Source organism: Hylobates moloch, unplaced genomic scaffold, assembly GCF_009828535.3.
Source record: "Hylobates moloch isolate HMO894 unplaced genomic scaffold, HMol_V3 SCAFFOLD_16, whole genome shotgun sequence".
NCBI lineage: Eukaryota > Metazoa > Chordata > Mammalia > Primates > Hylobatidae > Hylobates > Hylobates moloch.
The window spans coordinates 34743225-34753458 of record NW_026652291.1 but is presented as its reverse complement, the minus strand read 5'-3'; the positions used below and the strand labels follow the sequence as shown (position 1 = coordinate 34753458).

The 10234-nt window shown below is 41.7% G+C and overlaps 1 long non-coding RNA gene across 1 annotated transcript in view; it reads right to left on the bottom strand.

Moving 5' to 3' along the window:
* The window catches only part of LOC116484852 (uncharacterized), a 33443-nt gene extending 23507 nt beyond the window's left edge, over positions 1–9936 (bottom strand). The window contains exons 1-2 of the long non-coding RNA XR_004252689.2: positions 9619–9936; positions 2043–2139 (exon numbers count right to left, since the gene is read on the bottom strand). This is a non-coding gene — a long non-coding RNA (uncharacterized LOC116484852). The remainder of the gene's footprint in view (positions 1–2042; positions 2140–9618) is intronic.
* Between the last annotated feature and the right edge of the window lie 298 nt (positions 9937–10234).

Genomic DNA, 10234 nt, shown 5'->3' with positions numbered 1-10234 from the left:
AGAAAGAAAGAAAGAAAGAAAGAAAGAAAGAAAGAAAGAAAGAAAGAGAAAAGAAAAGAAAGGAAAGAAAGAAAGAAAAAGAAAAGAAAGAAAGAAAAGAGAGAAAGAGAGAGAGGAAGGAAAGGAAAGGAAAGGAAAGGAAGAAAGAAAAGAAGGGAAGGGAAGGGAAAGAGAGAGAGAAATAAATTGTATTACCAGAAACCACCAAGAGGTAGACTCAAGGAGGAAGGGCCCCCCAGTTATAATAGTGATACAAATTGACCGCTGCCAAAACCTTGGTGCCAAAGCAGGGAGGAAGTGGGAAAAAATGTTAATCTGTCTTTTCTCATTCTCCAGTCTCATGTTGGTGCCTCCCTTTTGCCAAAGCTGACCCTCAATAAGAGGGCAAAGAGCCCAGTTGGTGCAGAGGTCAACCTCCCAAGACATAAAGCCAACAGAAAAAACAGGGAATGGACAGCAGAGGGTGGCACAGTGTTGGAGCATCTTTGGATTGGAGAGAATCAAAGATCATCCAGGAGCATCCACCAGGCACTCTGCAGAGATCCTCTTTATTGCAGGAATACCAAAAACTCTACGGGAGGCAAAGAGCATGGCCTTTGGGGTAAGGCAGACCTGCTTCCAAGCTGTGTGACCTTGGTCAAATTACTGAACCTCTGAAAACCTCAGGCTTCTTCTAAGTTGAGCCTCAGAACAACAACCTCATGGGTATGGGTGAAATTAAGTGATATACACAGAGGTGTGGAGACTAGCCTTCTCCCTGACAGGTAAGCTACTGACTTAGTTAAATATGAAAGATTTGATGCATCAGAGTCACACTGCAACCTAACTTTTCAACTAGTTAAGTGGTTCATCAAAACATCTTTGTTACTACTTAAATACCCATTGACTGAGGCCTGATGAAATACATTCTGATGCACTCATAAAAACACATACTATATAGCTATATTTTAAAATGTAGCAGTTCTGTATACTGAAATACAGTGATTTCCAAGATAATACTTATGATTGAAGATATATTACATTGAAAGCTAGAGAGACAGATAATCTCTATCTCTGGAGTGACACATAAAAATCAAGTAATAGTGGATGCCATTGGGAAAGATTTTGGAGGGCTGGGGCCAGGGGAGAAGGAACACATAGTATTTTTAATATATATTCCATTATATAGAGTACTGTTTGAATTTTTTCCCACGTACCTATACCATCCTTAAAAAAAACCAAAAAGTCCAGGTGCAGTGGCTCACGCCTGTAATCCCAGCACTTTGGGAGGCAAAGGCAGGCGGGTCACTTGAGGTCAAGAGTTTGAGACCAGCCTGGCCAACATGGCGATACCCCATCTCTACTAAAAATACAAAAATTAGCCAGGCATACTGGCACATGCCTGTAATCCCAACTACTTGTGAGGCTGAGGTGGGAGGACCACTTGAACCCGGGAGGTGGAGGTTACAGTGATGGCACCCCTGCACTGCAGCCTGGGGTGACAGGGTGAACCTCCATTTCAAAAAAAAAAAAAACCTTCCTTGACACCAAGAGTCTTTAGAGTTGGTGTCTTGTATTCTTCTGTTTTTTCCATTTATTCCACAACCATTACAGAATGCTTGTTAATATATATACTAAGTGCTTGGCTACAAAAAGAATAAGACACAATCCCTGCTTTCAAATAGCTACAGTCTAGTTGTAGAGACAAAAAAGCAAGCAGATAACCATTATGCAGTGTAATAAGTATGGCTTATCTTATTTTCCTTATTTAAAATGTGAAGACATACACAGACATCCAATTCCACTTAAGCTCTTTTCCCACTGCAACTATCACATTCTAACAGCCTATGTAATTATTTATTTATAAATAAATTACATAAATTCAGTCCTCCCTCATTCTATGAAGGTGACAATTTTTGCCTTTTTAATTCATTGATCTCCAACACCTAAAACAGTGAAATATTTCAATAGAAGTTTGTTGAATGAATGTTGAATAAATAATTGCTATGCAGTATAAAAGCATGAAAAGGGAGCTACCAGAACATAACAGAATGAACACCAACCTTGTATATGGAAGTCAGTGGGACTTCATAGTGGAAGTGACATTTGTGCCAGGTCTTTTGGCAAATCTGGGTGACTTTGACTGGAAGACCTAATATTCTAAGAGCAAGCAAATGAGAAATACAGAAACACGAAACACGTAGGAAACAGTAAGTACAAAGGCATAGAGAGATAAGAATAGTACATCTGGAAAACTAAACATATGGCAATAAATATTGTTTGTTGATAACTGTGTAAGCTGGGTGATAGGTTCTTAAAGATTCATTATGCTACTCTTTTTTGTGTGTATGTTTAAATTTGTCCATAATACAAAGTTAAGAATAAATTAATAAACTATGTTTTAATGAGTATAAAAGAATAGAAAAAAGAATTTCTCTCTTCCAATGTCTATATATATAAATCTCAGAGAAAACTCTGATTGTCTGTACTTGGTCCATGTGCTTCTCCCTGAAAGCAATCACTATGGTGTAGGAAGACAGAATAACATAATGGGCTCAAGCCTGGAATAGGTACTAGCAAGTGGGTGGGGGTAACAGGGGCAGTGTAGGGAGCTAGAGTACAGCATGATTGACAGTTCCACCCGACCACATGGAATAGGGGAAAGAAGAGTGTCCTAAGGAAGGTTGGTAGCTGATCCAAATAAATGATATCATGGTCCCAAGGAGGGCTTCAACTGATACTGGAGATGAGGCAGTCAGAGAATGGATTGGGTGGTAGGAGACAATGGAGATAGGTAGAGAGGCCTTATTTTTCTAAATAAGGTCAGGCTGAATCAGGCTCTGGAATCATAGAGAAATTTGTTGTTGGGTTGGGGTTGTGAGCAGAAGGTAGAATGAACGAAAATGTGAATCTCACATTAGCTACATCTGGACACAAAATACTCAAAAATCTCCTGCTTTCCCATAGAGGGATATTTGAAGATTGAATATGGATAACAACTTTTAATGAAAATGCTATAATTTTTCAGGTAAATTGTAATGTTTGATGCAATTAGAAAAACATCCCCAAAATAGCTTTGATTTGGTTGTCATGTGACCAAACCCTGAATAGCTTAGCTTAGTACAAAAGATATTCAAATACATGTCTCACATATGCTCAAGAGATTGAGCTGAAGGAAGAGACAAAGCAGCCCAAGCCATCTGTTTAGAAGGTACGCAAGCTCCAGAGTGAGCGTGGAGAGAAAGGGGCCTCCAGTCTTCCAAGACCAGTGGGTAGCAAAAGAGTCAAAGACTCCAAGAGGCAGAAATAAGATCCAGAACTGGGGCAGACACAATGCTTGAAGCCTGTAAAGGAACATTGTGCCTTCTACTGTTGACCATGCAAAGGTCTTTCCTTCAAAACAGTTCCACACACTTCTCTAGGAAATATTCCAGCATATCTCAGCAGTAATGAGCTGTTCCGCTAGTGGTGTGAGCATCCACAGGATTCACTGGTGTGTGTTCAAGGCTAGCTTGTTAGGAAAGAAGAGACAGGTTTTGATGACACTGGGCCAAAGTACCATGAGTACTAGAAACTTGCCGTGTGGCCCAGTCATCTTTCTCCTTCGTGAGGTTCATGAAGAATCCATATATGCATGTGCCACTGACAGATGAGAAATTAAAATACCACTTTACAGTTACCTGAATAAATGCCCAATTTCTTAGTGTAGAACTCTTTTAAAAACAAAGTTAGAGGCCGGGCACAGTGGCTTATGCCTGTAGTCCCAACACTTTGGGAGTCTGAGGTGGGCAGATCACTTGAGGTCAGGAGTTCGAGACCAGCCTGGCCAACATAGTGAAAGTCCCTCTCTACTAAAATACAAAAATTAGCCAGGCGTGGTGGCATGTGCCTGTAATCCCAGCTACTCAGGAGGCTGAGGCACAAGAATTGCTTGAACCAGGGAGGCAGAGGTTGCAGTTAGCCGAGATCACGCCACTGCACTCTAGCCTGGGCAATAGAGTAAGACTCGGTCTCTGAAAAAAACAAAACAAAAAAAAACAAAGTTAGAGCAAGAAGCCTATATTAAAGGCCTATAAGGGCCTTCTTCTCCCTGTGACATACCAAAATCTCACTTTCTTTCCTGCCACATTAGACAAGATGCAAGCAAAAAATGTACACTTAGCTATGCATTTGAGGAAGAGAAAACATGGCCAGATCCCAAGGGAAGGCCCTGATTCAGCTTACCTATTCCTGCTGCATTAAGAGAAAGCTGAAGGGAGGTTCATACCTCTGTTCATGTTAAACATGGATCAATTGATTCTCTAGAAACAACCCCTCTCTGGGAAAAGGTGAAGATTAGGAAAGAAGGGAAGATATTGAGCCTCCTCTTGGAAGTAAATGCTCAGTGCTGCCAAGTGAAAATAGCACTCAGGCAAAAGTTTTCTCAGCAAGGCAATTTACTTCTATAGAAGGATGTATCTCACAGATGGAGCAACGGCAAGAGCACACCAGACAAGGGAGGGTAAGGGGGTCTTATTCCTAACTCAGCTAGTCCCTACCTCTGTGTCTTTCCCCTATTGGCTAGACCACAAAGCTTAGACCACAAAGTCTAAGATAATTCCAATTGCCTATTTTAAAGAGAGTGAGGGTACAAGCTGGAGTGGCAGGGTGAGTAGTTTCCATGGGAAGGACGGTTACAGAGCAGGTGACTAAGAATGACTAAGGACAGAACAGGTGACTAAGGATGACTACCGACAAAAGAGGTGACAGAGGCTAGGAGGGGGTTGTTTACTGAAACTAGGGGCAAAGAGGCATAAAGAACAAGGAAGTTAAACTTTAAAATGGAAAACAAAGAACAGGGAAGCTAAACATACTGACATATTGGTTCTTTGAAGAGGAACTCAGAACTCATTGTACTTAACAATTTTTCTCCCTCTTGAATTTTAAAGGGAGTTTACAGGCTAAATTTTGAAGAGGAATTTACTGTATCCTACACTCCCTTCCCTCTAAACACTTGCTCCTCAAAATATGGTCCATGGACCAGCAATATCAGCAGCACCTGACAGCTTGTTAGAAACATAATCTTGGTGCCGGATGTGGTGGATCACACCTGTAATCCCAGCACTTTGGGAGGCCGAGGAAAGTGGATCACGAGGTCAGGAGATCAAGACACAGTGAAACCCCATCTCTACTAAAAATACAAAAAAATTAGCCAGGCATGGTGGCACGTGCCTGTAGTCCCAGCTACTCGGGAGGCTGAGGCAGGAGAATCACTTGAACCTGGGAGGCAAAGCTTGCAGTGAGCCGAGATCATGCCACTGCACTCCAACTTGGGTGACAGAGTGAGACTCTGTCTCAAAATAAAAAAAATAAAAAAAAAAAGAAACATAATCTTGGGCCCCAGCCTAAATTAACAGAGTCAGAAAACTGCATTTTAATAAGCTCTCCAAGCAATTCATATACACATTAAAGTTTGAGAAGCACTGAGATTCTTTTTTATATTTTTTGTATTTTTTTATTTCAATAGCTTTTGGGGTACAAGTGGTTTTTCGTTACATGAATTGTATAGTGGTGAATTCTGAGATTTTAGTGCACCATCACCCAAGTAGTGTACATTGTACCTACTGTATAGTTTTGTTTTTTTTAATCCCTAGGCCCTCCCCACTCTCCCCCTTCTGAGTCTCTAAAGTCCATTATACCACTCTGTATGCCTTTGCGTACTCATAGCTTAGCTCCCACTTATATATGAGAACATACAGTTTTTGGTTTTCCACTTTTATGTTACTTCACTTAGAATAATCGTGTCTGGCTCCACCCAAGTTGCTGCAAAAGACGTTATTTCGTTCCTTTTAATGGCTAGGCAGTATTCCATGGTATATACATACCACATTTTATTTATCTACTCATTAGTCAATGGGAACATAGGTTGCTTCCACATCTTTGTAATTGTGAACTGTGCTGCTATAAACATGCATGGAGAAGCACTGAGTTTCTGACTCTGAAGTTCATGCTCAGATTTTCTGTCATTTGTGTCTATTCTCACTTCCTAAAATAGTGCTCTGCATATGGCCAATGGTTAATGAAAGAATGTTTAAGAAATTCTTGTTGGCATTTATTTAATTCCATTTGAAGGGAGAAGACCATTTCTGGGAAGCCAGAACACGTTTACCAATGAGTGGCTTAAACAGAGACAGAAGCATACTAACAACAAGCAAACAGAACAATTCTAGACATACACAGACAACTCTGTGGAGTGGGACAGATGGGCATAGTAAATCTACTCTCACTCCATTCTACTGCTTTTAATATTCCCTCCCTTCCTCGTTCATGCTCACCTTTATCGGACCTACTACTAAGCTCTTGTGCTGAGTTCTGCTTCATACACACATAGTAATGCATGGGTTACATGTTTTTCATAGCCGTGTCCTCAAATCCAAAATCTACAAGTGAGATACTGCACCATTAAGCCAGCACACAGTGGGAAAATAAAAAGCAATTCGGCATGTCAATATTTCTTACCTTTAAATGGTTGTGACCACTGTGACCCAATTCATGTCTTATTTCTGACAGGAGCCAAATCCCAGGCCTGGGTCTTTATCCAATATTTGCCTCCTGTAGCCTGTCCTATCTAAGTTATTTTAAGGACTGGTAACAACAAAAATTCAGAGTGCCCAACCTCCAATTTTTTCTCTTTGCTCTACCTGATGCAATACCTTAAAGTAAAAAGAGCCGGCGGTTGGCAAATATTTATGAATTAACTGGAGTTCTGTCACAACATTCTTATGGGATCTGATAATGACAGGATTTAAGAGCAATAACGAAAGTTACCACCTGTCGAGCACTTATGATATGCTTCACAACAACCCTATGAAGTAATTAGTAGTCCCATTTAATGAATGAGGAAATTAAGTTTTCAGAAGTTGAATAACTTGCCCAGGAAATAGTCAAGATAGAATTCCAGCTAACACTTGTCTGAGTCTAGACTCTCTTAACCACTGAACTTATATGACGTCTCACTTGTAAGATACCACTGCTGACGCACTGAGTGAGCAGAGAATCATCTACCCTCTCCAGGGATAATGTGAGGATCAAATGAGATGAAAAATGTCAAAGCATTTAGGAAAGTAAAGAAATATAAGATATAATTTAGCATGCTAAAATTGTGTCCAACTAAAAGCCCCAGGTTCTCTATAAATGACAACGATATATGTGAAAAATGTTCACCTTTATAATTAGAGCTACCTCATTTAATTCTATACACATTTTTAATTTATCAAATTAGAAAATATTTCCTAAGAGCTCACCCTTGATGTTGGCAAGGAGGCGGTGAAACTAGCACATTGCTGGTGGCAGCATAAGTTAGTACAATCTTTCTGAAAAGCAAGTTGACAATGTGTTTCGAGACTTTATTAAAACTTGAAATAATGTTTTCTAAGAAAAATAAATTAGGGGCCGGGCGCGGTGGCTCACGCTTGTAATCCCAGCACTTTTGGAGGCCGAGGCGGGTGGATCACGAGGTCAGGAGATCGAGACCACAGTGAAACCCCGTCTCTACTAAAAATACAAAAAAAATTAGCCGGGCGTGGTGGCGGGCGCCTGTAGTCCCAGCTACTCGGAGAGGCTGAGGCAGGAGAATGGCGTGAACCCGGGAGGCGGAGCTTGCAGTGAGCCGAGATTGCGCCACTGCACTCCAGCCTGGGCGACAGAGCGAGACTCGGTCTCAAAAATAAATAAATAAATAAATAAATAAATAAATAAATAAATAAATAAATAAGGACAAAAATTTAAGTATAAAGATAGTTAAGAGCATAGATTCTGGAGCCAAATTTCTTGGGTTTAAGTCCCAGCTCCACTACTCATTAGCAGTGTAATCTCAGGCAAGTCTCTGTGACTTGGTGTCTAACATGAGGATAACAATAGCACTGATTTCACTAAGTTATTATGAAGATTCAGTGGATTATTATATGTTAAGTGCTTAACCCAATGCCTGGCACAATGTAAATACTGTATGTAGGTGATATCTATTATTTTTAGCTCAGTGTTATTTATAATAGCAAAACCTGTCTGACTATAGAAGAATGCTTAAGTACACTATGGTACACTTACAGTGGAACTTTTTTTTTTTTTTTTTGAAATAGAGTCTCCCCCTGTGGCCCAGGCTAGAGTGCAATGGCACGATCTTGGCTCACTGCAACCTCTGCCTCCCGGGTTCAAGCGTTTCTCCTGCTCAGCCTCCCAAGTAGCTGGGATTACAGGCACCCACCACCACGCCCAGCTGGTTTTTGTATTTTTAGTAGAGATGGGGTTTCACCATGTTAGCCAGGCTGGTCTTGAACTTCTAATCTCAGGTAATCCGCCCACCTCTGCCTCCCAAAGTGCCAAGATTAAAGGCGTGAGCCACTGCACCCGGCCACTTACAATGGAATATTGTACAGAATATTAAAAATTAGGCTTTAAAAGAATATTTAATTACATATAATGTAAAGTAAAAAGCACAGGAAGCAAGCCTGGGGAACATTGCAAGACCCTGTCTCTACAAAAAAAATAATTAACCAGGGGTGGTGGTGTGCACCTATAGTCGCAACTCCTTAGGAGGCTAAGGTAAGAGGTGAGAGGATCCCTTGAGCCCACGAGTTTGAGGCTGCAGTGAGCAATTATCATGCCATTGCACTGCAGCCTGGGTGACAGAGAAAGACCCTGACTCAAAAATAAAAAAGAAAACAAAACAACAACAACAACAACAACAACAAACAGTAAATGAATTGTGTATATTGTTCCATACCACTTATGTTGGCTAAAAGAGCACTTTTTACAAATATAGATGCCTAGAAAACAACTGGTAGGAATCACATCAAAATATTAACAAAGAATACAACTGGGTGTAGACTGGGGAGTTCTTTATACTTTACTGTATTTTCCAAAGTCTCTACAGCAGTGTTTCTCACACTTTAATAGGTAAACAAATCACCGGGTATGCTCGTTAAAATGCAGCTTCTGGGTTAGTAGGTGTGGGATTTTCAGATTCTGCATTTCTGATAGGTTCTCCTGTGATGCTGATGATATTGGCCCAAGGTCTACACTTTGAGTAGGAAGGTTTTAAAGCAGCATATCTGAACCAATATACTGGTTAACTGAGACCCACCCTCAGAGTTTCTGATTTCGTAGGTCTGGGGTAGGATCCTAGGATTTGCATTTCTGTTTCCCAGGTGATGCTGACACTGCAGGTCTGGGGACAGCACTCTGACAACCGGTGCTCTAGAATCTTTCTTTTTCTTAACATTAAGGAAGTAAGGGCACTAAAAAATATGTCGGGCTTCTCCATTGCCTCCAAAATCAAATCGAAACTCTTCATCCAAAAGCTCCCATAATCCAATCCAATCATTTCCCACTACTTCTCTCTAGGCCATAAAATCAAACCACTATGTCCTAAACACACCTGAGATTTCGGACATCAGGACTTCAGCTGGATTTCCTCACTCCGACTACGCCACTTCCTTCTATTTCCTCATGCCAAATCCTACCTAGCCTTCAAGGTCCTCAAATGCTATTTCCTCCATAAAGCCTCCTGATCTACCACTACTCAAAAAGCTACCTCTCCCTCCCCTCCTCAGGGCTGCACAGCACTTTTCGTTCCTCCCCAGCGACAGGCACCATCTGTACCTGGTCCAGCGACTCTACCGGTGGGTGGTGTATCTTCGCCTGTAGACTGGGAGTTTCTTGAGGTCAGGGGAGTGACTTGCCTATCTTTGCCTCTTAGCCTTAGCAGATCCCCAATAGACAGCTGACACTCAGAACTGACCAAAAGAAGGAAGGAATGGGACCTCCTGAGGAAGGGCACAGAACTGTCCTGTAAATGGAAACTAGACCGGACGCACGCCAAGCCGATGACCCACAGTAACAGGTGTTCTCCATCTCTGATGTCTGTGATTCATCCTGCACAGCTGCGCGCACACAGTGCACGCATACACAGGCTCCCAGAATACGGCGCCCCACACGCTGTACAGCACGTCGCGTTCTGGACGCCCCGGCAGCCACACACACCGAGACACAGCTCAGCGACAACCTGGATCCACAAAAAGGAGGCCCTGCCCCCTTAAAAATACTAACACCTTACTGCAAAGAACTAGCAGCTACGGCTTGCGCCTGCGCCCCTTGTTCCCCGCCGCACCTTTTCTTGTAGTTAAGAAATCTATTTCTGCACGCATTTTGTCGCCGCCGCCCCCATCCCTACACACACACACACACACACACACACACACACACACACACACACACA